General features: G+C 40.0%; 1 pseudogene; it reads right to left on the reverse strand.

Moving 5' to 3' along the window:
* Nucleotides 1-277: 277 nt before the first annotated feature.
* LOC115803006 (nitric oxide synthase-interacting protein-like) lies at nucleotides 278-21677 on the reverse strand (annotated as a pseudogene).
* Nucleotides 21678-24471: the final 2794 nt, after the last annotated feature.

Genomic DNA, 24471 nt, shown 5'->3' on the forward strand with positions numbered 1-24471 from the left:
AGACTATTTACATAGTATTTACATTGCATTTACAACTATTTACATAGCATTTACATTGTATTACATAAGTAATTTAGAGATGATTTAAAGTGTATGGGAGGATGTGTGTAGGTTCTATGCAAATGTTTCGCCACTCTAAATAAGGGACTCAAGCATCTTCAGGTGGATTTTGGTTGTAGGGGTCCTGGAACCAATCCCTCCTGGCGCCCCGCCCCCGCCCCCCCCTCAGGGTTAAGGTAATTTACTCAAGCGAGTTAGCGGTGAACCACGGTTTGTACTCGGGCAATCTAGTTGCAGAGGTTTTCTCCCTGTCGTCTCGGCCCATTTATTTGGTCTCCAGCACACTCAGGCCTACATCACCGGCGGCGATTTGATTTCTCATCTTGCAAAGCCGGTAGTGTCCCTCTGCAGCCACCATATCTGGTTAGTGAGCTTCCTTCCGGTCATTGCGTCCATCACGTCCTTCTGAATCAGCTTCTCCACTGCACTCAAATGTGACCGCGGCACCTGGAGGGCTGCAGGACTGCGCAGGCGTGGCGTTGTTGGGTTGTCCTGGTCATGGTGCGTGGCGAGCCCCACGTGGTCCACACAGCCTCCCAGCGGCGTGAAGAGCAGGGCCGTCAGGGCCGTTGTGCATGGCAGCTGCTGCGATGTGGGGCAGGTAACTGTACACGACAGCTTCTCCAGCGTGGTGGCCTTGGCTTCCGGGGTCAGTGACTGGATCCAGAAGCTGGGTAGAACTTTGCCCTTGTCCTTGCTTGCAGGGCTGCGCTTGCCCCCCGGGGTCAGGCATCATTTGAGCGATTCCCCGAGGCAGCCCTGGGCGTGAAGGGGTTGAGGGATCGGCTCACGATGGCCACCCCCTCCAGGAAGCCCCGCACCTGGTCTTTCACCCAGCCACTGCTGCTCTTTGTGCTCCTGGCACCGCAGGTGGCCCAGCTGCTTCTGGCCGGCCTTCATCTGCTGGGCGTTCTCCTTTTGGTGCAAAATGTACTCCAGGATTGCTTCACTCATCCAGGAAGCCGTCTGGTGTGATGGTGAGGTCGGGGCAGGGCTGCAGAGTGACGCCGCAGCAGTCGAAGTCCTGGACGGCATCCCGGCCCAGTCGAACGTTCTGGGTTCCGTAGCCCGAGGCCTCTGTGTCCTCCTTGTCATGGTGAGTGTGCGGGCCCTGCAGTGCTGCTGTTGCAGAGCTGTGTCTTCCTTACAAACGACTCCTTTTTTCTTCCTGGCTTCTTCAGATGTGCCCTTAAACCAGAAAGGAACCAGAGAACTGAGTCTTAGGTTAATTTAGCCAGCTTTCTTTTGACTGGTGTTTTCATGCTGTATCTTTTTCCATCCCTTTACTGTTAACTTATTTATTCTTTATATTAAAAGTTGGTATTTTGTGGATGATGATTAGTTCTTGATTTTTACCTTGTTTGACCGTCTCTGTTTTTTACGTTTAGACAATTTACATGTAGTATTATTATCGACAGGGTTGGATTTAAATCTACCATCCTGCTAGTCGTTTTCTATTTGTCCCATCTTTGCTTGGATCATCCTCCCCTATTTTCTTGCCTTTGGGGTTAATAGAGTAATTTTTAAAATGCCTTTGTTCTGATAAGCTCACCCTGTGTCCAGATGATCAGACTCTTGTACTTTTAAAAGAGGTGTTTTTCCAAATATGCAAATTATTTGCCTGGATAAAGTGAACTGCAAGAATTTCCTGACGATACTAGTGAAGCTATTTCTCAGGTTGTAGTCTTATCTTTCTGCACGAGGCTCTTCTTGAGCAAACAACTAATGTTATGTTGTCTCAGGTCATCCTAGCTCTCGGCCCAAATAGCTAGGTTTCATTTATTCACAGAGTAGGAAGATGGATGAAGTATGGCATTGTTACACACTTGAATATTATACAGCAGTGAAAACTAATGTAGCAGTGTGAATTAGCATGAACATGATAAATCTCAAAAACGGTGAAAAAAGCAAATTGTTAATACCTATAGTATGAAATCACGCCTGTTAATTGGAGAACATGTAAGTGATAAAACTCCAAATAAAAACAGAGGAATGATGAAAATAAAATTCAGAAGCGTTCCTTGCCCTTTCCTCCATAACACAAAATGAGAGAAGGGTGTCATCAGGGAGAGTCAGAGTGAGAGCTTCCAAAGGTGAGTGGACTAGTCAAGGTTCTTCAGCTTATACTTGTTTAAACTCTGTATGCTATATATTTTTGATTTTTTTTTTTTTTTTTTTGCGGTACGCGGGCCTCTCACCGCTGCGGCCTCTCCCGTTGCGGAGTGCAGTATCCGGACGCGCAGACTCAGCGGCCATGGCTCACGGGGCCAGCCGCTCCGCGGCATGTGGGATCTTCCCGGACCGGGGCATGAACCCGTGTCCCCTGCATCGGCAGGCGGACTCTCAAGCACTGCGCCACCAGGGAAGCCCTATACTTTTTATTTTTAAAGCTATTAATTAAGAAGGCAAAAATGCTAAACTTGTATAGCACTCAAAACATACTCTGTCACCTTCTCCCCTTTTCTATTCAAGTATCACCTGGCATTCAGTCCCCAGCGAATCTGGGCATTTTCCAATTGCTTCCACATGTTAGCCCTCAGTTTTATCCTGCAAGATAAGGAGAAATTGTTTTTATGACCACTAAAGTTCCTTACAGAAATAGAGGTTTTGGTTTTATAACTCTGTTTGAATCTACCAAATGCAGACTTCTTATTTTCAATTAATTAGAATGTGCTAATGATTTATTTGTGATCCTAAGACTTCAATTAGGTAGAGTCTTAAATAGATTGGGTGTGATTTTCAGGTAGGTGGTAGGAATAAAGGTCAAGAAACACCTCTTTGTTTTAGTGGGTGGGTGGAAATACAAGCCTGCTAACCTTTTTCTTCCTATAAAAAGCTTCCCCTGGAGCTGAAGATTTTTCACGTGTGTCATTTTTGGTGTTCTTCCTGGAAGATTTGCCTTCCTAAGGATTACAGGTTTCAGGATACTGGAAACTGGATTAACTCTCTTTCCTTTAGTGCAGGAATTAATTAGTCTTTGGTTTCTCTGTGTGTAGTCTGCATTTATATTTGACACAGGAAAGATTTTCACAAGTATCTTTTTGGCAGACTGTGATTTGCTATGATTTTCCACAAGCCAACATTTCCCATCACAGAGATACTGTTACACCCATTAATCAAAGGCAGCATGTGTCATATATGAAATCTTGTACACACAGCTGTGGGGAGCTGGAGATAATTGTTAATGAACTTCAGTCACTCTGCCAGAGCACACAGCCTCTGACCGGCAGGAGCCTTGCTCCCGTTTTCCCTCTCATTCCCCCTTACCCTAAAACCTCACCCAAGACCCTTTTCTGAAGACAAGCCACCAGGCCCAGAATGCTCATTTCCTAAGGATTTGTATTTGCTGGCAAGGCAACTTAGAGGCAAGGCTGTTGCATCTGACTTAGAGCATTACGTCCCTAAAGACACAAGGCCTCCAGAAACCCTCTTCAGATGCTAATATTCACACAAAGTGCCGCTGGCCCCAGCTGGCCTTCACCTGCAGCTCTGACAGGCAAGAGCCTCAGAATGAGGTCCTGGTTTCCATAAAAATAGGAAGGGCACACATGGTAAATGGCAGAGATCTCGCCCAAGCTATAAAATTGTTTAAAGTCAGATTCCAGACAGTTAAAACTAATTGCTGTGAACACAAAGCCCAGGCAGCAGCCCCCTTTCTCCTTTTTTTTTTTTTTCCAGTAATTCGCTTGAGACAGGGTAGCTTGAATCCTCTACTAATGCGCACACCTAAAATTAAATGATGCCACTAAATTTAAGATGCAGCTGTTGTTGTTAATGTTCAAACATGTTTTAAGCACAGGAGAAATGTGCTGTGTGGTAGGGCGAAAATATTAATGGGTCATTTAGAATTGTCCCTCTGTTTCTGTGGTTTTATGGGGGTACCTTGCTTAAATGTAGCATTTTTGTTATTATTGCCGGTCTTATGGCTGATTTTCTGTCCCTGCTGGGTATAGTTTGCAGCCTATCATTCTTTCTGTAAAACAGATTTGTAAAGGAAAAGACACTTAATCCACCAACATATTCCGGGCGTTGGTAAACTGAGTACAAACCAGGAGAACTCCTTGCCTTATGGCCTTTTTTGGAACTCGCATAGAGAAGAGCTGTAGAATCCTTTCCCTGTCTATCCTTTCTTTTCACTGGAGAGAGTACATAGGATATCACTGGCAGCAGAATGCTGACTAGGTTTCCCTTACCAGATACCAACATTCTGCTCCCGCTTCTCCAGGTGCTAATTTGTGAGCACCTTTATTTACAGAAAATGATTGGTTTACAGAAAATGATTGGTTTACAGAAAATTATTGGAACACGGGTTCCCTTGCTTTTTAAGTTTAGAGACCCTCTTTGACACTAAAAAATGTATTCATTTAAGATTTCCAGTGCCTTTTAGTTCGTATTGCCTTTGTAGGGTAGCAGAATTTACGACCCTACAATGTGTCTCTTTGGCATATTATTTGAAACTGCTTGTTTTCTAAGATATAGCGGACATGGGAAAAACTGAACACCAAGTAGGAGTTACCCTTCTGTAAGAAACGTTTACATTTGTAAGGGAAACCTCCACTTGTAAGGGTGTCTCCCTCTTGGTACCTGGAAGAGGAGAATGACCAAATCTCTAGAAACTCTTATCAGTGGGGAAGACACGGACCTAAATTTATGTAACAACCTTACCCTTGTTTACTGGGCTTTTCCTCCCATAACTGACTCATCCTCAGCATCCTCTTTTGTCTTCAGCTGGGGATGGTATTTAAGGTGAGGGCTTCAGCCAGATTGGCCAGTTACTTGGTTTTCCTGGGTCTTTCTCATGTATACAGGTTGTTAAACTTTTGTTTGGTTTTGTTCCTGTTAAGCTGTCTCATGTCAATTTGATTCTTAGACCAGCCAGAAGAATCTAGAAGGGTAAAGGAAATTTTCTTCCTCCCCAACACCTTGGAATATACATAAGTAATAGGTATTCAGTAACATCTTAAAATGAACTTATATTTAGGTAATTGAAAATGCACGTGTGTGTGTGTGGGTGTGTGTATGAGAATGGCTGTACATACATGTGCGAGATGTTTATTAGGTCTTCAGACTGTGATTAGTACTTCTATGTGTGGATTCCAGGATGCCTCTCAGAATCCTTATGACCTTTCCAGGAGTCCCCTATCTCCTCTCTTGGTTAAAGAAATAAGAATCTAGATGGAGAAAACTCTAGGTGGGGAGTCAAGAGGCTAGAATTTGGTCTATATTCAGTTGTTTGTACTCCTTTTGGCATTTTAACCTCTCTCTGCTTCTGTCCCCATTGTAAATTACGATAGCTTATACCTGTCATATTCATCTCATGGTTATAGTAAACGTGACATGCTGTTACCCAGTAGCACCCTAAACCCACTATTCAGGGAGCTACTGTCTACTCAGTTAAGGCTTCCTACTTTGACAGAAGATAATGTACTTATAGGTATTCTCATATTGAACCAGGTAAGGAAAGCTTTGGGATTCTTAAAAAAAGAGAGAAGAAAATATAATGTTAGAATCAAGAATTGGAGGAGATCTCAAAATACCTTAAAAGTGACAATGTTATTTTCCCTGAAATTCATCAGACCTCAGAAGAAAGATAATTCAGAGAAGAGGAACCAAAACTACTTTTTTTCTTCAACTTGCCGGTAGTCAGAAAACATATGTTGAGCACATGCTTCCTGCCAGGCTAGTGCTTGGTTCCTGGCACTCAGAAACAGTTGCATTTAAATCTGCCTGTAGACTAGATAATTCCTACACCCAATATTTCCCCTTTGTTCTTGCTCTCTTTCCCTCCCTTCCTTTTTTTGCTCCCATATTTTTCTTGAGGAACAGCTTAACATTTATGAAATTAGAAGTATTAAATTTGACTACTTATTATTTGTAGATCCAGGTTTTGTAATTTCCAGGATTAATAATGCTCTTGTTAATGTAGTTTAGCCTTGAACATTTTATTCTTTGGGGTTTTATATCATCATACACTAGAAGGAGAATATGTTACTTTGCATGTTAAAATAAAGTTGTTTCCTTATTAACACCAATTTTACTAAGTAAATAAATAGAGAAATACATAGGAAAAATCCATATCTTCTAGCAGATTCAGCTTAAATTGACTCTTAAATAGCACCTAAAAATAATTTTGGCATAAATTAATAGCTTTCTTAAGCCAAAAATGTTACCATTATATATTTGCTTTATGCTTATTAACTATTAGTCTTTAATCCAGTGTGCTGTTATTAATACGACCTCGCTTTTTGAGAAACTGAGGGATTCTGTAAAGTTGTAAGTAGATTTTCTCGTTGGTTGGTTGGTAAATTAAATGTTCTTTTCCCTTTGAGATTCCAAAGTTGTTTTACTTCACTTAAGATTGATCTTTAATCAGCTTCTTGTCCCCCAAGTATTTGTAGTTCTGCAGTGGGCAGACTGCAAAACGAGGCAAGCCACTCTAGTTCTTTGTAATAAAGTTTCCAGTGGTTTGGGGGAAAAATGGAAAAATATTAGAGGTGTAAGTAGGTGGTTACTTAGCACTGGTGCAAAGGAGTGAATTATACTATAAACAAGAGTTAAATATTTGGTAAATATGGACAACAATATCTTTTGCTTAGAGGGAGAAAGCAGTTGGGCTATATCACGGTGCTCTGTGGCATACTAGTGAAGAGGTTAAGACTTCTTTAGCAATTGTATGGTTAAGTTATAAAGACCACTTCCAGGAACATGGAGTAGATGTTTTTTTTTTTTCCCTATTCTCATATGAAATACAACTAAAAACCCTGGACATTACTGTGGTGTAAGTCCTGAAATTAAGCTTCATTGTTATCTGCCTCAGCATCAGAAACCAGGAGGGCCTCAGGGTGATGAAAGAAAGAAAGAGCTAAATAAATGGAGGTTGGAGAACTCAACATAGTAAAGGTTCCAGTTCTTCCCAAATTGATATACAGGTTTAATGCACTCTCTTTTAAAATCCTAACAAGATTTTGGGGGGGTATGTAGAAAAAAACCATGAAATTTAAATGGAAAGGTAAGGAACTAGAATGGCTAAAACAGTTTTAAGAAAGAAGAATAAAGGGGAAAGAATGTCTACTCAATTAATAATAGCTTAGTGATCAAAGCTACTTGGAGAAGGGATAGACAAGTAAATCAGTGAAACAGAAGAGTTCAAAAATAGACGGAGACAGATAAGCCCAGCTTTGACAAATTTGCAAAAGCCATTCAATAGGGGAAGGATAGCCTTTCCAACAAATGGTACTAGAGCAACTGGACATCCATAAGCAAGAAAACAATCATAAAGCTTCAACATCGTACCTTATAAAAATTGAAACCAAAGTGTATCATAAATGTATCATATAAAATGTAAAACTGTAAGAGTTCTTTTCAAAAATATAGGAGAAAATCCTTAGGATCTAGGGTGAAGCAAGGAGTCCTTAGATGCGACACCAGTGGAACTACCCATAAAAAGAAAAATTGGTGTATTGGACTTGATCAAATTAACAACTTTTGCTCTATGAAATGTGCTGTTAAAAGGCTGAAAAGAAGCTAAAAATATTTGCTAACCACTATCCAAGATGAGTATCTAGAATATATAAAGGACTCTTAAATCTCAGTAGTATAAACAAACAAATAATTCAATTAGAAAATGGGCAATAGACTTGAAGAGACATTTCTCCAAAGAGGATGTACACATGACAGAAAAGCACAAGAAAATATATTTAACATTATTATCTATCAGGTAGATGCAATTTAAAGCCATAATAAGACATAACTACTTACTATTAGAGTTATTTTAATAAAAATTAATGATAACACCAAATGCTAACAGGGATGTAGAGAAACTGCGTCGTTCATACATTACTGGGAGGAATGTAACAGTATAGCCACTCTGGAGGACAATTTGACCGTTTCTTAAAAAACTAAACATCCAACTACTGTATGATCCAGCAATTGCACTCCTGGATATTTATTCAAGAGAAATAGAAAACTTATGTTTACACAAAAAACTGATAAAAGTTTTCATAGCTTTTTTGGTAATAGCCAGAAACTGGAAACAACCTAACTGTCTTTCAATTGATGAACAATTAAACAAACTGTGGTACATCCATACCATGAAATACTTCTCAACAGTAAAAAGCAACACCCTATTGATACACACAGCAACTTGGATGGATCTCCAGAGAATCATGCTTGGGCCAAAAATCAATCCCAAAGAATTGTACCAGGTATGATTCCGTTTATGTAACTTTCTTGAAACGACGAAATTACTGAAACGGAGGGCAGATCAGTGGTTGCCAGAGATTAAAGACAGTGGAGGAAGGGGGAGTAGGGTGTAGAGGGGAGTGTGAGGGAAGTGGGTGTGGCTATAAAAGGGCGAGATGAGGAATCTTTCTTGTGATGGAAATGTTCTGTATCTTGACTGCATTAACGTCAGTATCCTGGTCGTGACATTGTACTAGAGATTCGGAAGATGTCATCATTGGGAGCATCAGGGTAAAGGGGACATGGTATCTCTCTGTGCTACTTTTGTAACCAAACCCAGGTTCGGCCACTCGCTGCTCATAAGCCAATCATTTGAGAGGCAAGTGTCAGTAGAAAGGAAAGGTGCTTTGATAAGAAAATCCGGCAATCTGGGGAGATGGTGGACTCGTGTCCAGAGACCAACTCCAAAAATTCTGCTCAGCCATGACTGTTTCTAAAGGGAAACATGAGGGGGAAGAATCTCAGTGAATCATCGAGGCGGGAGGTTGGCTTCTGCATCATTCTCCATTTAGTGCAGACTGGCTGACTTCCTTCACTTGTTATCTTGCCTGCGTGATCTACTGAGGGGGCTGTTGCGGGGTGGAGAGCAAGTCAGTTTTTAGCCACTTAATTCCTCATTCTTCCTTCTTTTTATCTAGGAAAAGGATCAATAGGTTAGACAAGGCATGGTGTGCCTTCAGGAGAGCATAAGTCCAAGTTAGTTTCAATTGTTTAGTGATCTCATTCCTATAATTAAGTTCTTTTAAGGTTAGAGGGGAACAGAAATGGGCAAAGGGAGAAGGGGCATAAGAGCTGCTTTCACTTTTTCAAACTGCGTAGGAATATGCAATTGTCTCAAAATTAAAATTTTAAGTAACTATAAATATCTGGTTGTATTCTCCTATAATTTTTATATAAACGGCTTTATGATTCCATAAAGATGCCTGTGAAATTGGAGAATGGTTTTCACTCTGTCGTATTAATCCCAGGTGTACAGTTTCTTCATGATCCCAGTTTGTAATTGTCTTGGGTACCTCTTTAAAATTCATGTTTCTTCTGGTTTCTTAAGGTCAATGCTCTCTTTCTTACAAAGGATAGGCCCTTGATGAGTCAACAGTGCTTTCAGCGGACACTGCACATTAGAGAAAAGCCAGCAAAGTTCTCCCAGGCTGGGCAGCCTTTCACCTCCACACCCCTGGAATGAGTCTCAGTGGGAAGTAATGCGGCTCATTTGCAACCATCGTTTAATAGTCATAATAAAAAGAATGCTCAGAGGAATGGAGTTTAAAGCCCATTCGTCATATCAGTAAACAACGTTTGCCTTTAAAAGGGACCTCCTGTTTTTGCCCCTTAAGTGCAGAGGTTCTGGTAGCTTTTGATTTATCACCTCACATTTTCGGCCTGCCCTTTTCTTTAAATATATAGCACGTTCAAATCCCAAATCAATATGCGTGGTGTTGTATTGAATTTAAGGCGAGCAGCGACAAGAAAAAACATAGTCATGAGACAATTTTTTAACCTTTTATGGAATGACAGTCTTACTAACAGGCTAGAGATAACAAGGTGCAAGTTTTCCTATTTTATTTCTCCTCCGAAGTTTAGCACCAGGAGTTTCAAAGTCACACCCACAGATAAGACCACAAAAATTTGGCTCAATGAACCCCTGTGATGCCATTTCATGCCTCTATGGCTTTGTTTATTCTGCTTCCCTGGCCTGGATGACTGTTAACCTTTCTCACCTGGCTAACTCAAACCTATCCTTACCTCAATTAAATTACCTCTAATAAATCATTCACCTCTTCCTCCAGGAAGTCTTCCTTGACTGCTTGAGGATGGGGTAGAGGCCTTCCCTGTCTCTTTATACCCCAGGTAATATGTAATATCAGAGCATTTTTCCATATTGCGTGGAAAATCTCCATTAGGCTAAACACTTTGAAAAGAGGAGCTGTGATTTATCTGTTTATCTAGTTTTCCCCAGTACTTTACACAGTGTGCTCAGTAAATGTTGGAGGAATCTGGGCAGTGGTGAAACATTGACATAGTAGAATTGACAAAAAAGTGGGAGCAAATCACACAAGAAAACCAAATGAGTTTATTAGATTTTTTGTACAGGGAATCTAGTTTGGACACAATGGATAACACAGATGTGGTTTAGTGGGTACTTTCCGTGCCTGAGCTTTTCTGAATAAGGAGAGTGACTTTGATATTTTCATTATTACTGCAGGATTGAAAGTGCCATAAGGACAGGAACTCTGTTGCTCCTGCTTTCAGAATTGGCCCTCAAACAGTGTGTCTTTGCTCCCAACTATGATTATTTCCTTATATTTTAGTGATCTATTTGATTACTACAAGTAGAATTGATGACTCAGAGTGTGCACAGGGAATATTTTTTTACAATTTAAATATTCTCTGGAAAGATTTTAAGAATTTGTACCTACACTATCCATCAGATTTCATTCTTTTTTCAATGCTGGCATTGTAACTTTAAAAACTGGGTGAAAATTGTAATTTTCATTCATATTATAATTTTCACTCATATTTAAATGTGGATTAGAGGTTAGTACCTATCATGGAGCCAGACACACCTGGATTTGAAATGCAGCTCCATAATTGCAAGCTGCATGACCCCAGGAAGTTTATTTAATAGATCTAAGCCTCATCTCTAAAGTGGATTAATAAATGGTACTCACCTTGTAGCAAGGTTGGGGAAATATTCAGATAATGTGTATAAATTGTAAGTACAGTGCCTGACACAGTGCAGTTATTCAATAAGTATTAGCTTTTATTTTTACAAGTACTGTATCAGTCTTCCATTACCAGTGAGGTTGAGTATTTGGCTGTATCTGTTAAAATATTCTCTCTCTGCTTTTCAGTCCTTTCTTTCCAGGCCCTTTATTCAATCATATATTGGAATTAACGCTCTCTCTCTCTCTCTTTTTTTTTAATTGAGTTCTAAAAGTTTTCCATACATAAAGGATAGCAAATCTTTGTGACGTGTGTATTTTGAGCAGTTTTACCTAATTAGTCCTCTGTCGTTTAACGTTATCTGCAATATTTCGCTTTTTACCCAGAAAAGTAATGATCAGTTCTGCTCCCCAAACATTTTGAGCTCTCTGCACTTTCCTACCCTCTTTGAAGTTAAGCACAGTCATATGACTCACTTTAACGTGAGCAATAGCCATCATGTTATTTGTGGGCAGATAAATGCTTCAGCGGCCGCTGTGCAGCTCCCTCTTCTGCATTGATCGTGGCAGCGTGTGATGACGGCAGAGATGGAGACAATGTCAGCCAAGTGACAAAGATGAGTGGTACCTCCTACTTGCAAAACGTGTAAACAAAATAAACCTTTGTTGTATTGAACTCCTAAGATTTGGGGGTTGTGTATTACTGCAGCATAACCTAACCTATCCTTACAGATGCAAGGATATTTTTGTTAGATTTATTATTATTTTTAAAGGTAGTCACATTTAGCTATCTGTTCCTTAGAAGTACTGCCTTTGGTATTAAATGGATATTATGCTGAGAAAGTCTGGAGAGTCTGTTCTAACTATTGGAGTGCCCAAACATGGACTGAATGGCTTTTTGAGGTAGTAAGTTTCCTGTTCGTGAATAATTTTCAACAGTTATGGCTGTGTGTCAGGAGTGCTGTGTAGTTATTATATGTTATATGAGTGATCAGAATAGTTGACCTTTAAATTTCCTTCCACCTGTTTAGATATTAAGAGTAATGCAGAGTTACTACTCAAGGAACTCACCATGTACCTTAGTATTTGCAAAGACGAGGTAGAATCTGGGGAAAAGATTCTTCCATCTTTTTCCAAATAATCAATCATAAATCTGCAGATAAAATAATCCCCAATTTTTAGGATAGATCTAAGTTTCCCTGTATATTAAAGCTCTGTGCTCTTCACAGTTTCTTCAGTGACTCAATTTCACCCAAACGTACAAAATAAGAAACACTGCCTTCTTATACATCTTGAGCAGATGCCTTACTGAGACCATATTTTACTGTTGTTCTTGAGTTGTATAATACGTCAAGACAGGTATACGGGATGTAGAATCCTACTGGCTCCATGAAAGGGGATTGTTTCAAAGCACCAAAATTAAAGTGAAGAGTATTTCTCCCCTACTCTGTCCAGGGCAGCACTTTAAGACATTGACACAACGGAGTAGGGCAGCATCTGAACCACTAAAAGGTCTCACAGCAGCTTCCTTTCTTCTCCATGCCACCAAATGACCCTTGAGTAAAGAGCAAACTCTCCCATTCAGATGGGCTCCTGGAAGTTATTTTCCCCGTGTGATTGCCACCCCCTCCCTTTATTCCTCAGGTTCTTGAGTTTTGGTGGAAAAGATTCAGTAAGTTCAAGGCTAAACAAAGATAATTTGAAGAATTGTATAAAAACACTCTTCCAAACTAATACTTAGGTTCTTTGAAGAGAAGCACCAGAGGATGAGCTATTAAGAAAATGATACCCTCCACATCTTGGCTATTGTAAATAGTGCTGTAATGAACATAGGTGTGCATGTATCTTTTCAAATTAGTGTTTTCGTTTTCCTCAGATAAATATTCAGAATTGGGATTGCTGGATTGTATGGTAGTTCTGTTTTTAGTTTTTTGAGGAACCTCAATGCTTTTTTCCATAGTGGCTGCAGTAATTTACATTCCCACCAACAGTGCGCGAGAGTTTCCTTTTCTCCATATTTTCACCAAACCTTGTTGCTTCTTGTCTCTTTGACAATAATCATTCTGACAGGTGTGAGGTGATAGCTCCTTCTGGTTTTGATTTTCATTCCCCTGATGATTTATGATATTGAGAACCTTTACATGTACCTGTTGGCTATCTGTATGTCTTTTTTGGAAAAGTGTCTATTTCAGGTCCTCTGTCCATTTTTAAGTTGGGTTATTTGCTTTTTTATATTGAATTGTATGAATTCTTTATATATTTTGGATATCAATACCTTGTCAGATATACCGTTTGCAAATATTTTAACCCATTCAGTAGGCTACCTTTTCATTTTGTTGGTAATTTCCTTTGCTGTGCAAAAGCTTTTTAGCTTGATGTAGTCCCTTTTGTATATTTTTGCTTTCTTTGCTTTGCCCGAGGTGACAGATCCAAAACTATATTGCTAAGGCTGATGTCAAAGAGGTTACTGCCTATGTTGTTTTCCAAGATTTTTGTTGTTTCAGGTCTTACATTCATGTCTTAAATCTATTTTGAGTTTAATTTTATATGTGGTGTAAGAAAGTGGTACAGTTTCATTCTTCTGCATATAGCTGTCCATTTTTCCCAAAACCATTTACTGAATTTCCCCATTGAATATTCTTTCCTCCTTTGTTGTAGATTAATTGACCATATGTGTGTGAGTTTATTTCTGGATTCTCTATTATGTTCTATTGATCTATGTTTCTGTTTTTGTGCTAGTGTCATACTGCTTTGATTACTGTAGCCTTGTAGTATAGTTTGAAGCTGGGTACATGTCTGTTGGTTGATGAATGGAGGAAAATGATGTGGCATGTATATACAGTGGAATATTACCCAGCGATAAAAATAGTAAAATCTTGCCACTTACAGCAACATGGATGGATCTGGAGGGTAGTATGTTAAGTGAAATAATTCACAGAAAAACAAATACTGTATGATTTCACTTGCATGGGGAATCTCAAAAACAAAACAAGTGAAGAAACAAAACAGGCTCATAGATATAGAGGACAAACTGATAGTTTGTAGAGGCGGGGAAGGTGGGATAGAGGGATGGACAAAATAGGTGAAGCAGATTAAGAGGTATAAACTTCCAGCTATTACAGTAGGTAAGTCACAGGAATGTTATGTATACATAGGGAACATAGTAATATTATAACAGCTTTGTATGGCGATGGGATGGTAACTGGGCTTATTGAGGTGATCATTTCATCATGTCTAAAAATATCGAATCACTCTGTTTTACATCTGAAACTAATAAAAATTAAAAATAAAATAAATATAGGCATTTATAGCTATAAGTTTTCCTCCACACTTCTTTAGCTGCATCCCATTATGTTTGGGTTTGTTGAGTTTTGTTTTTATTTGTCTCCAAGTATTTTCTGATTTCCTTTGCGATGTCGTCCTTGATCCCTTTAGGGTACATTGCTTCATATGCATATGTTTGTGAATTTCTCTAATTTCCTTTTATTATTGATTTCTAATTCTGTTCCATTTGTTCATAGAATACATGGTGTGATTAAATTATTTGAAATATATATTTAAAAACCCTAGCCTCATTAAATCATTAAATTTTAGTTAGGACAGTTTCTGTTTTTGTTAATATCACATACTTTTTAAAATGATTTTTTCCTTCATTGTAGTATCTTTTCTTCTCCATCTCTCAGCTTTTTCACCTGTGGCACCCTGGTGTGGGTGGGTGTTTGTTGCACCTGGAAGATGTGTTGGAGAAAGTGGGAGAGATGTGCAACTGAGTCCTTGGCTACTGTTGAGGTTACAAATATCTGAACTTGTAGCTTTTGTAAAAAATACCCTCTAACTTCTACCTTTTAACAGTGATGTTGGGTGGCTAATTTTATGCACTGGTTTTAAAATCCTAGGAGGAAACATTCTGAAATAGATAACATTTTCTTCAAAATCAACCTTGACTCCCATTCTAAATGCAGTTTTTGAAATTTAGGTGTGAAGAATTTCTTAATCTTTCCTCTCTGTCTCCTATCCCATTTTTATTACAGTCTCTCGACTGGGTCTAACATGCCCTGTGAGAGCCCCTCTGTTTATCTTCTTCAGAAATTAAACATCTAGTGTTCTGTTGGTGTTGAGAGAGATAATTCCCCACTGATGAAGGGATCTAATGATGTAGCTGCTCTGTAAACACCCTTTAACTCCCTCCTAACCTTCAGAGGCAGTGGGTACCACTATTTCTGGAGGAAGTAAATCGGGTTGGTTATTGATTGGCTCTTTCCATTGCTGGCCTAGAATTTAACTTTCTAGGGGTTTGTGTCTTAAGTATCTACCTCTTTACTACAGTTTTAGCAGTGTTTTATGGGCAAGAAAAGTGACATATGTGGATTTAAATAGCCTCCTTCTCGTGGAAGTTCTGTAGAATCTATTTTAACTACAGTGAGACATGGTTATATAACCTTTAACTTTGAGACTGTGATGCGTGTTTTCCTGTTTATCGTAGGGAATATGTTAACTTGTCATATACGTGTTACAGGAAATCAAATTTGAGTTTACATCAAACTTGTAATGTTGAATCAAATGATTATAAGTTCACTTCTTATTAGCTCAAGAAGTATAAAAACAATCAGATGCTCCTGAACTAAGGAAACAGCACCTGTTCTCCCCTTTCTTCAAGCACAGGGAAAGTTGTTCTAAGTGTTGATTTTAGCAGTAACATTTAAAAACACTATGAAGAATCTTGACTTTATTCTCAGTGTAGTGATTTTTAAACTAACTTCTAATGCTGATTGACTAAGGTTTGCTCTTCTTTGGAAATGAAGGGGAGAATATCTATTATTTTGTCCTTGATAAGTTTGTACTTTGATTCGAAAGATAAAAAATAATTATGGAATAGGTATGCAATTAGAAGTAAATTGGATAGCACAGAAAATAAAATAGTAGCTTTTCATTTATCTGTAATATCCTTAGAACTACGACTGTGTATTCTTTGACTCCTATTTTTATGTCCATATTTTTACAGCTTTATTGCTAAAATTTAGATATATAAACTGTATTTTTAAATTATTTTCTTCAGATTGTAAGTCTCTCAAGAAAGGGAAATTATCTTTTGTGTTTTTAATCCTATGACTATCCTAGCACAGTGCTAAGACGGTACCAATTTCTGGACACTGAATGAAGTTATGGCTAAACTTTTATTACCTGGAAACTACCAGGTAAAATATTTAATTATCTAAAGAGATAAACCAAATTTAAGAGAAATAGACAAAAATCAACAAACAACTTTTATTTAAATATTTCATTTAAAAAACAAAACACCTGCTTTCATCTGGTTTCCTAGAAGTTAGTTCAAGGCTAAAAAATCGCTTTCACATCTACACCCGTTGTCCCAATCTGTAAGGAATTTATTCTCAAGATGGAGGCCCTGAGATGCAGTCCCACACAGGAAATAACGTTCTTGTTTTACTTGTGGGCTCTACTTAAAAATGGCAAATTATTTTTGAAAGATTATCTTAAAGTAAATCATCTTTATTTACTGAGCTGTTACTCTTTACAAGGCGTTGTGGTGGGTTCTTAGAGAATACAAAAATAAGACATAGTCCCTGTTATTAAGGACTAGAATTAAATTAAAAAACAAAATAGGGCTTCCCTGGTGGCGCAGTGGTTGAGAGTCCGCCTGCCGATGCAGGGGACACGGGTTCGTGCCCCGGTCCGGGAAGATCCCACATGCCGCAGAGCGGCTGGGCCCATGAGCCATGGCCGCTAAGCCTGCGCGTCCAGAGCCTGTGCTCCGCAACGGGAGAGGCCACGACAGTGAGAGGCCCGCGTACCGCAAGAAAAAAAAAAAAAGCCACAAATAAAGATTTAACGAACAATTGAAGTGCCACATGAGGATGCTATGTGAGTTCAGGTAAAGAGAGAGATCGTCGGTGTTATTGCTACTGATGAAGTTAAACATTTATTTAGCGTATGTTAGGTTCAGGGCGCTAATCTGAACACTTTACATGTGTTAACCTCTTAATTTTCATAACAAATCCATGTTGTAGATACCTGTTATGTCCACTTAAAAGATTAGGAAACTGATACACAGATAGGTTAAGTAACTTCCATAAGGTCTTGCAACTGGCAACAAAATAAAACCCAGGGTAGCAACATTACAGAACATAATGAGCTGTAATGTAAATTGGAACATTAAAGGTGTTAATCACCAGAAAGAAAAAGAAAATGAGGAAGAGAAATTCAAGTTCATGTAAGTCAAAATTTGAAAGTAAGATTAAACAAAACGAGTTCAGTCTTGTGGGAGCTGAGGTATTATCTAAATGTAAAATGAACGTATAACTTATTTTCCAAATGTGGCCACTTTTGAGAGTGGCAGGGCTACTACTGGATGTGAATGCTCCATGCAAACTGAGACCCATGGTCATCCTGGTTGTGCCCCTTGCCCTCAGATCCTTAACTCCGTTCCAGCTGTGGTAATTGTGTGAGCAGGGCTGGCTCCCCGCCCCCCCCATCAGGCTGTGGCAAGTGTAGAGGAGAAAAACTAGGCTTTAGCTCAGTGTCTGCACTTCAGTGCAATTATCTTTGACAATCTGACCTCCTGAACTTTGGACTTTGCCTTTTTAGAGCTGTTTTGCTTCCTTCACTCTTTGTATTAGTGAAATTCTATGGACACAAACTCTGACCTGCTTCAACTTATACAGTGCACTTGATCACTTGCAGTATGATCAACAACTGCAAAATCTGACATATGCACTGTTTGACTTACGGAGCTAGTCAGACTCTTCCTGCAGAGCCAAAATTCTGTCTTTGTATAGTCCTTGCTACTCTTAGCTAGATCTGCCTCTTTACCACCTATCAAAGCGATGATTTTTTAATACAGCTTAGTTATGAAACAAAAGTTGGAAAGGGTCCTACATGGAGTGAGGACATTTTCCTGGAGATGGGGAATGGGGATTGGAGAGTAGGTTATTAATGGATTTTGAGCAGAAAAACGACAAGATGAAAGTAAAACAATCTGCTGAGATATGTCAGATGGATCACAGTGGGAGACTGAGGACAGCAAAGTGGTCAGGTGGAGACATAACTGTCCATAAATAAAGTATTGATAATAGAAGTTAATTACAAGGGGGCAGCAATGGGAACCCAAGAAAAACAGGTGGAAAAAATATTGCAAAAGGAGAATCTTCAGAAGACAACATTCCAAAGACAACATTCCAAAACCTGGAAAGTAGCCTAGAGTTCTTTGGGTTCAGTGAATCAGTGAATACTCTCGTTGATTCATTTTGTGTTAGATTGGGTGAGGGAGAAAGTGCTAGTGTTTTTTCTTTATGCTCCCACAGACTACATCGTATTAGAATGTATCTTCTATTTTTTTTTTTTATGTCTGTCAACCACATTTTACACAGAATCATCTCCTCCAGAGCTAATGGGGCATTCAGCTTTTCATCTTCAAGATGTAGCTCACTGGCTGGCACAGGAAGGGGCTTTAAGTAGTGGTTTTGTCATCTTGGCCAAGGGGGAACTGAATTTCCATGAATTTTCTTCTTCATATGGTTCCAGGTTAGGAACGGGAGAAATTGACATGAGTTTGGTGAGGCAGAAGTGAAGCAGCAGCCATGTCTGCTCTGAAGGTCCGTGGTGCGTGAGCTGGGGTAGCTTACACGTGTTATTGTTCCTCTGCTAATTCACCTTGTTCATCCGACAGCATGTGATAATCAGGTGCCTGTAGAAGCAAGCCTTTGAGTGACCAGGAATCTGGCATGGAATAACTTTAGTGAAAGTAAGGACTATAATGGGGTTAGCTGGTTGCTTTTAAGTGTGGTAGAGAACTTAGGAGAAGAAAATTATGAGCTCAGGGCTTTTAAATTTGCGTTTCAATGTCTGGGAAGAAACCAGGAAGCTCTAAGACCACCGCAAAGAAAACCCTTATCTCCTGTAGCCTCATGGCTGAGATTTCTGAGTGTTAAATCCAAGGTCTAAACCCGTGTCAGGCTGAATTACAGCACAGTTGAATTACCAGTGTCACCGAGTCTCTTATGTTAAAGTTAAGGCATTTGTATGGAAGGAATGGTATCCTGGAACCTGGATTCATATGTGCAGATTCCAATAAATCTGGGGATATTGGACCCGTAAGTTTTACTGAGCCGCTTTTACCAGCAGAAGCAGGTGTCTGTCTTCTCTTCCTGGCAGAGGAGGTTAGCACCCCCTTGGCTGAAGAACCTGAAATGGGCCTCGAAGATATGTTCCTTGCCGGGGACTACTGTTCCTCCTCAATCCCAGCACATAAACCTTCCATTGCTTCTAGACCTATAACCAAATGCAAGTCCAGACAGTGCCTGAGAGGATAAGGCACACAGGATGACCTATGAGGATGTGCAATATAAAGAAGAATTGCAAAGTTTTGCTGCTTTATACTGAAAGTAACCTGGGGGAAAATTAGGAATGGATCCTAAGTATATTGGGGGAGCGTGGAAGGAATAAACTGTTGGGTTTGGATGGCTTACTAAATGGTAATTCTGGATTCAGTATGTTACTTTGAGCCACTGGGAGTCTCTTTAAAAGTCAGCTTGGTTGTTTGAAAACTGTACCCCCAAATCTCCTATGAAGTTGAAATGCCAAACTGAAAATGAAATCAAGTAGAAATGCCAAAACTTCCTGGTATATTGTAGAGGATGAAATCCAGAAGCTTAGGGAGAGCTGAATGCTGGAGTACATTTCTCCAGTAAGATCTGCTTATCCACCCCCCCAGCCATGTTCCCCGAGACGGTCCAGAGGACAATTCCTTCACCAAGGCTGCGATAAAAACAGTTGTGAGGAGAGGTGTTTTTAAAGAGTTCTTTGGTGGAGAGTCTCTGAATTCCTGCCGGTAATAGGAACGAGCTTGGAAGAGGATCTTGAACTTAACAGGAGAATGCATGTCAACACGTTGATTTCAGCCTGAGCAGAGAAGCCACCCATCCTGTGCCAGACTTCTGACCTACGGAACTGCAAGCTAATAAATGAGTGGCGTTTTAAGCCAATAAATTTGTGGTCATTTGTTACGCAGCAGTGGAAAACTAATACACGTAGCAAAGGGCAAGTGGAGGCCATTAAAATTCCCTCTCCCTACCAAAATAGTTTAATAATAGTAACAATACCACATTCCTAAGGGAATTGCAGAATATTGTCATCAACAAGGGCTTAAGAGATGCAGGAGTGGTGATTCCTAATACAACCTTTTGTTTTTGAATTGAAGTATAGTTGATTTACCATGTTGCGTTAGTTTGAGGTGTACAGCACAGTGATTCAGTTATACATATATATATTCTTTTTCAGATTCTTTTCCCTTATAGGTTATTATAAAATGTTGAGTATAGTTCCCTGTGCTATACAGTAGGTCCTTGTTATAATACAACTCTGTTCAATTAACCTTTCTGGCCTGTGATAAAAACAGATGGATCTTGAAGAGTGACAGGAGACTATTGTAAACTTGATTAGATGATGAGCCCAATTGCACCTGTTGGTCCAGATGTGGTTTCATTGCTAGGCAAGTGGATACATCCCATGTCATCTGGTATGCAGCTCTTCATCTGGCAAATGCTGTTTCACCCATACCCATCAGTAAAGACCATTAGGAGTAGTCTTCTTTCAGCTGGAAGGGTCAGCAATACACCTTTACTGTTTTAACTCAGGGCTCTATCAACTCTCAAATCCTGTCATAATCTAGGCGACCAGGACTTGCCTCAGTTCCAGTCCATCAGGCATCACACCCTTCCTTTACATTGATTATATCCTGATACGTGGATCTGATGAGCAGGAAGAAACAAAATCTCTAGTTATTTGATTTAGACATTTAGGAGGTGGAAAATAACCCCCCCACACCACAAATTCATTGTCACCTAATATTAGTTTCTCATTGCCATTGTAATACATTGCCACAAACTTAGGGGGCTAAAACCAAAACAGGTTTATTGTCTCACTGTGCTGGAAGTCAGTGCACCTTGATTACAGGTGCTGTGAGGACTGTGTTCCTTTTGAATACTCTGGTGGAGCATCTGTTTCTTTGCCTTTTCCAGCTTCAGAAGGTTGTGTGTAGTTACTGTCCCCTTTCTCCAGCGTTAACACCCACAGTACAGCATCTTTAAATAAGCTGTCTGCCTCCATCTCTCTCTGATCTTTGCTTTCATTGTCACATCATCTCTGACTTGAACCCTCTGTCTCCCTCTTGTAAGAACCCTGGTGATTATATTGGATCCATGAGGATAATACTGTGTAATTATCTCAAGGTCCTTACTTTAATCACACTTGCAGTCCTTTTTTTTGTGGTACGCGGGCCTCTCACTGTTGTGGCCTCCCCCGTTGCGGAGCACAGGCTCCGGGCGCGCAGGCTCAGCGGCCATGGCTCACGGGCCCAGCCGCTCCGCGGCATGTGGGATCTTCCCGGACCAGGGCACGAACCCGTGTCCCCTGCATCGGCAGGCGGACTCTCAACCACTGCGCCACCAGGGAAGCCCCTTGCAGTCCTTTTTGACATGTGAACATATTCACAGGTTTGGAGCATTAGGACGTGGACATCTTGGGGAAGACGTTATTTTGTCTACCACATACCTCAATGAAGTTTCTTTGATCTGAGGCTGTCGGGATATCCTTTTCAAACTGAAGGGCAAGTTGCTGCATCTGGTGCTTCCTACCACTAAGAAATATCCGTAGCAATTGATGGGCCTCTTTGTATTCTGGAGGAAACATATGTCTCATTGCGGTATGCTACTACAACCATGTACAGAGTAAGCTGAAAAGCTACCAGTTTTCAATTGGGTTCAGACAAGAAAGAGAAAGAAAAGTCTGTAATAGGTCCAGCGGGCAATGTGAGCTGTCCTTCCTCCTGGATATATAATCCTTGAAGTGTCACATAGGGATGCCTTTGGAAGGCTTTCACAGGCAAATCACATTGCAGACCCTCAAGATTTTGGAACATCATTATGCTTTTCTCTGCAGATAAAGATAATCATTTTGAGAGACTACTTCTGGCTTGCTGTTGGGCCCTGGGAAAGACTGAACACTTGGTCATGGACCACCGAATTTTCATGTGATCTAAGATGCCCATTATTAAATGGATACTGTCTGATCACCATGTATAATCTCGGCATACAGATCAGCACTTTATCATAAAATGGAAGATATATTTATATATATGTATATGTATATATAATTGGGCTTAAGCAGATCCTGCAGGCACATATATGCTGCATGAGTCAAGTAGTCTAGATGTCCATGTCTCATACTTTTGCTCTGTTCCCTCCTCCCTGCCTCACTTATTGTCTCCAGGGGATTTTCCTGTGATCAGTTGACTCAAGAAGAAAAAAGGACAGGGGTGAAACAAAACTGTTTCATTGGGCATAACTTCAAGCAGTGCCACCCGGCTTTTGCCTGGAAGGAGACATGGCCTGAGGGGTGGACCTACGGTGACTCGTGTGAAGTATGATTTGGTCAGGTAGTCAGAGATTTAGAAGAAACACAATTAGAAATTGGTAACAAGGAAGACTGGGTAAACTTTATGCTGATACATCTTTCCAAATTTGCAGCACTTGTGAAGATATTTGTGTGTTATGTAAATGCTCATGAAAGAGCAACTTCAGCAGAGGAGGATGTGATTGGGTGGAGAAGATAACCTCTGCTATGGACATCAGTCATTCAGTCTCCCCAGTTACCTCTGCTCTTACCTAATGGATTCATGAATGAAGTGGCCAGGATAGAAGGTTATACATGAACTCAGCAGTGTAGACTTTTGTTCATCAGAGGGGATCTGACTGTTGCCTTTCTGAGTGTTCAACCTGCCAACAGCAGAGACTGGCACTGAGCCCATGATAAGGTACCATTTTCTTGTATCCTCTTATACAAGTCAATGAAAAATTACTACAGCCCAATATAGGCAAGACTGCTAATGGCCCAAACCCTTCAGGAACAAAGGTTTGGGTCAGCCTACCAAGCACAGAACCACAAGGGGCTGAGGTGGTTGCTGAGGACAAAGGAAATATGGAATGAGTAGTCAAGAAGGTGATTCTAAAAACCGTATTTAACCATGCGACAGGTTACAGAAATGAGTATATCTTTCTTGTTCTGATATGAATATATTTTCTATATTAACCAACTGAATTCTTTTTTCCTCCCCTCTCATATCTATACCACCTAACATAACACATGTTAGTAGTATCAACTTTATATCTCACTATTTAGTTATAACATATCAAAGGTGAGTAGGGGGTGTATCACACCCAGAGGAAGAATGAGCATTCTCAAAGATGAATAAAGAGCCTTGTATCCTCTTTGGGGGAAAGTAATAGCATGTTTTTAGTTTTATGAGGGACAGTTGAGAAAAGTTAGGGAAAGCATGATTTTTCTCTTTTGTTTATTTGGAAGTTAAGTATGATTAAAAGAGGATGTGTGGATGCCTAGTTGATAAGGGGTAAATTCTAGCAGGTATGTACTCTGAAATTAGTTAAGCTGAAGTGACCTTTTCCACAATTCCCTTCCCTGTCCTCTCCTAGATTAAGGTTGGTCACAAGAAAAATTTTTTCACTCTTTGGGAAGTGGAAATAAAGCAGCAGCCATGTTTTGTGCTCTGAAGGTTGGTGTAAGACATCAGTAACTATGGAAGCTCATGCACTTGTTACTGATCTGCTGGCCCACCTCTTGTTAGTGTGGGGCATCGCCCAAGCCTGCACCTTGTCTGTTTGCTGCATATGTCTCTCTAGCTTCTCAGTGTCCTGGTCCATGTGTGAGGATCTGTCATGAAGGGCATCAGGCTCTCCTGAAGACCTTCCGCATCACTGACGTGAGAGGCTCTGAAATATGGATGCAAATACCAGGTGGTCCTCATGGGATCTGGTTTGTCATTGTGAGCTGGTTAGCCTGACGTGACTTCAACCCCAAAGCAGCCTCAGAGGTGACAGCCTTGCATAGACATCTCCACCTGTTTCCATAATAGCATAACATATAGTTTTTTAGAAGTCCCTTATTTTATATCACTCATAGTTTGAGTGTCTGATCAACCTCTGACTGCTGCACTTTGAATGAATTAATAAAGAACTCTCAGCCTAACTTTGGAGATAACACCTGTTGTATTCTATTCAAAAGATGAAAGCTTATGAAATGTGCCGGGGAGGAAGGGAATAATGTTGACACTCAGGGACACAGTGGTTACCCAGGCGAAGGGGGTCAAATAGAGCATACGTACATGTGCACAAGGAATTGAACTTGAAGAATGTCGAGATTCTCACGGCCAGTTCCAGGTTTGGATAAGGAATATCTTATTGCAGTTTGGATCATAAGGACTCAGGAACTAATACGAAGAGGATACCACTGGCCGGGTGGTAGGGCAATTTGAGAAACGATGACGATAAACTCAAAGGATTAAAACATTTCAAGTATTTTAAAATCTACAAATTACATCAATAAAAAATACTGTTCACTATTGGACAGTGCTTGGAAGCTAACTCATTACTTCGAAAACTGTTAAATAAAATAAATCAAGCATTTTATCCTGGCTTTT

The sequence above is a fragment of the Delphinapterus leucas genome, chromosome 14, assembly GCF_059928025.1.
Source record: "Delphinapterus leucas isolate spDelLeu-1000000601 "Yukka" chromosome 14, BTC_Dleu_Yukka2, whole genome shotgun sequence".
In the NCBI taxonomy this organism is placed as follows: domain Eukaryota; kingdom Metazoa; phylum Chordata; class Mammalia; order Artiodactyla; family Monodontidae; genus Delphinapterus; species Delphinapterus leucas.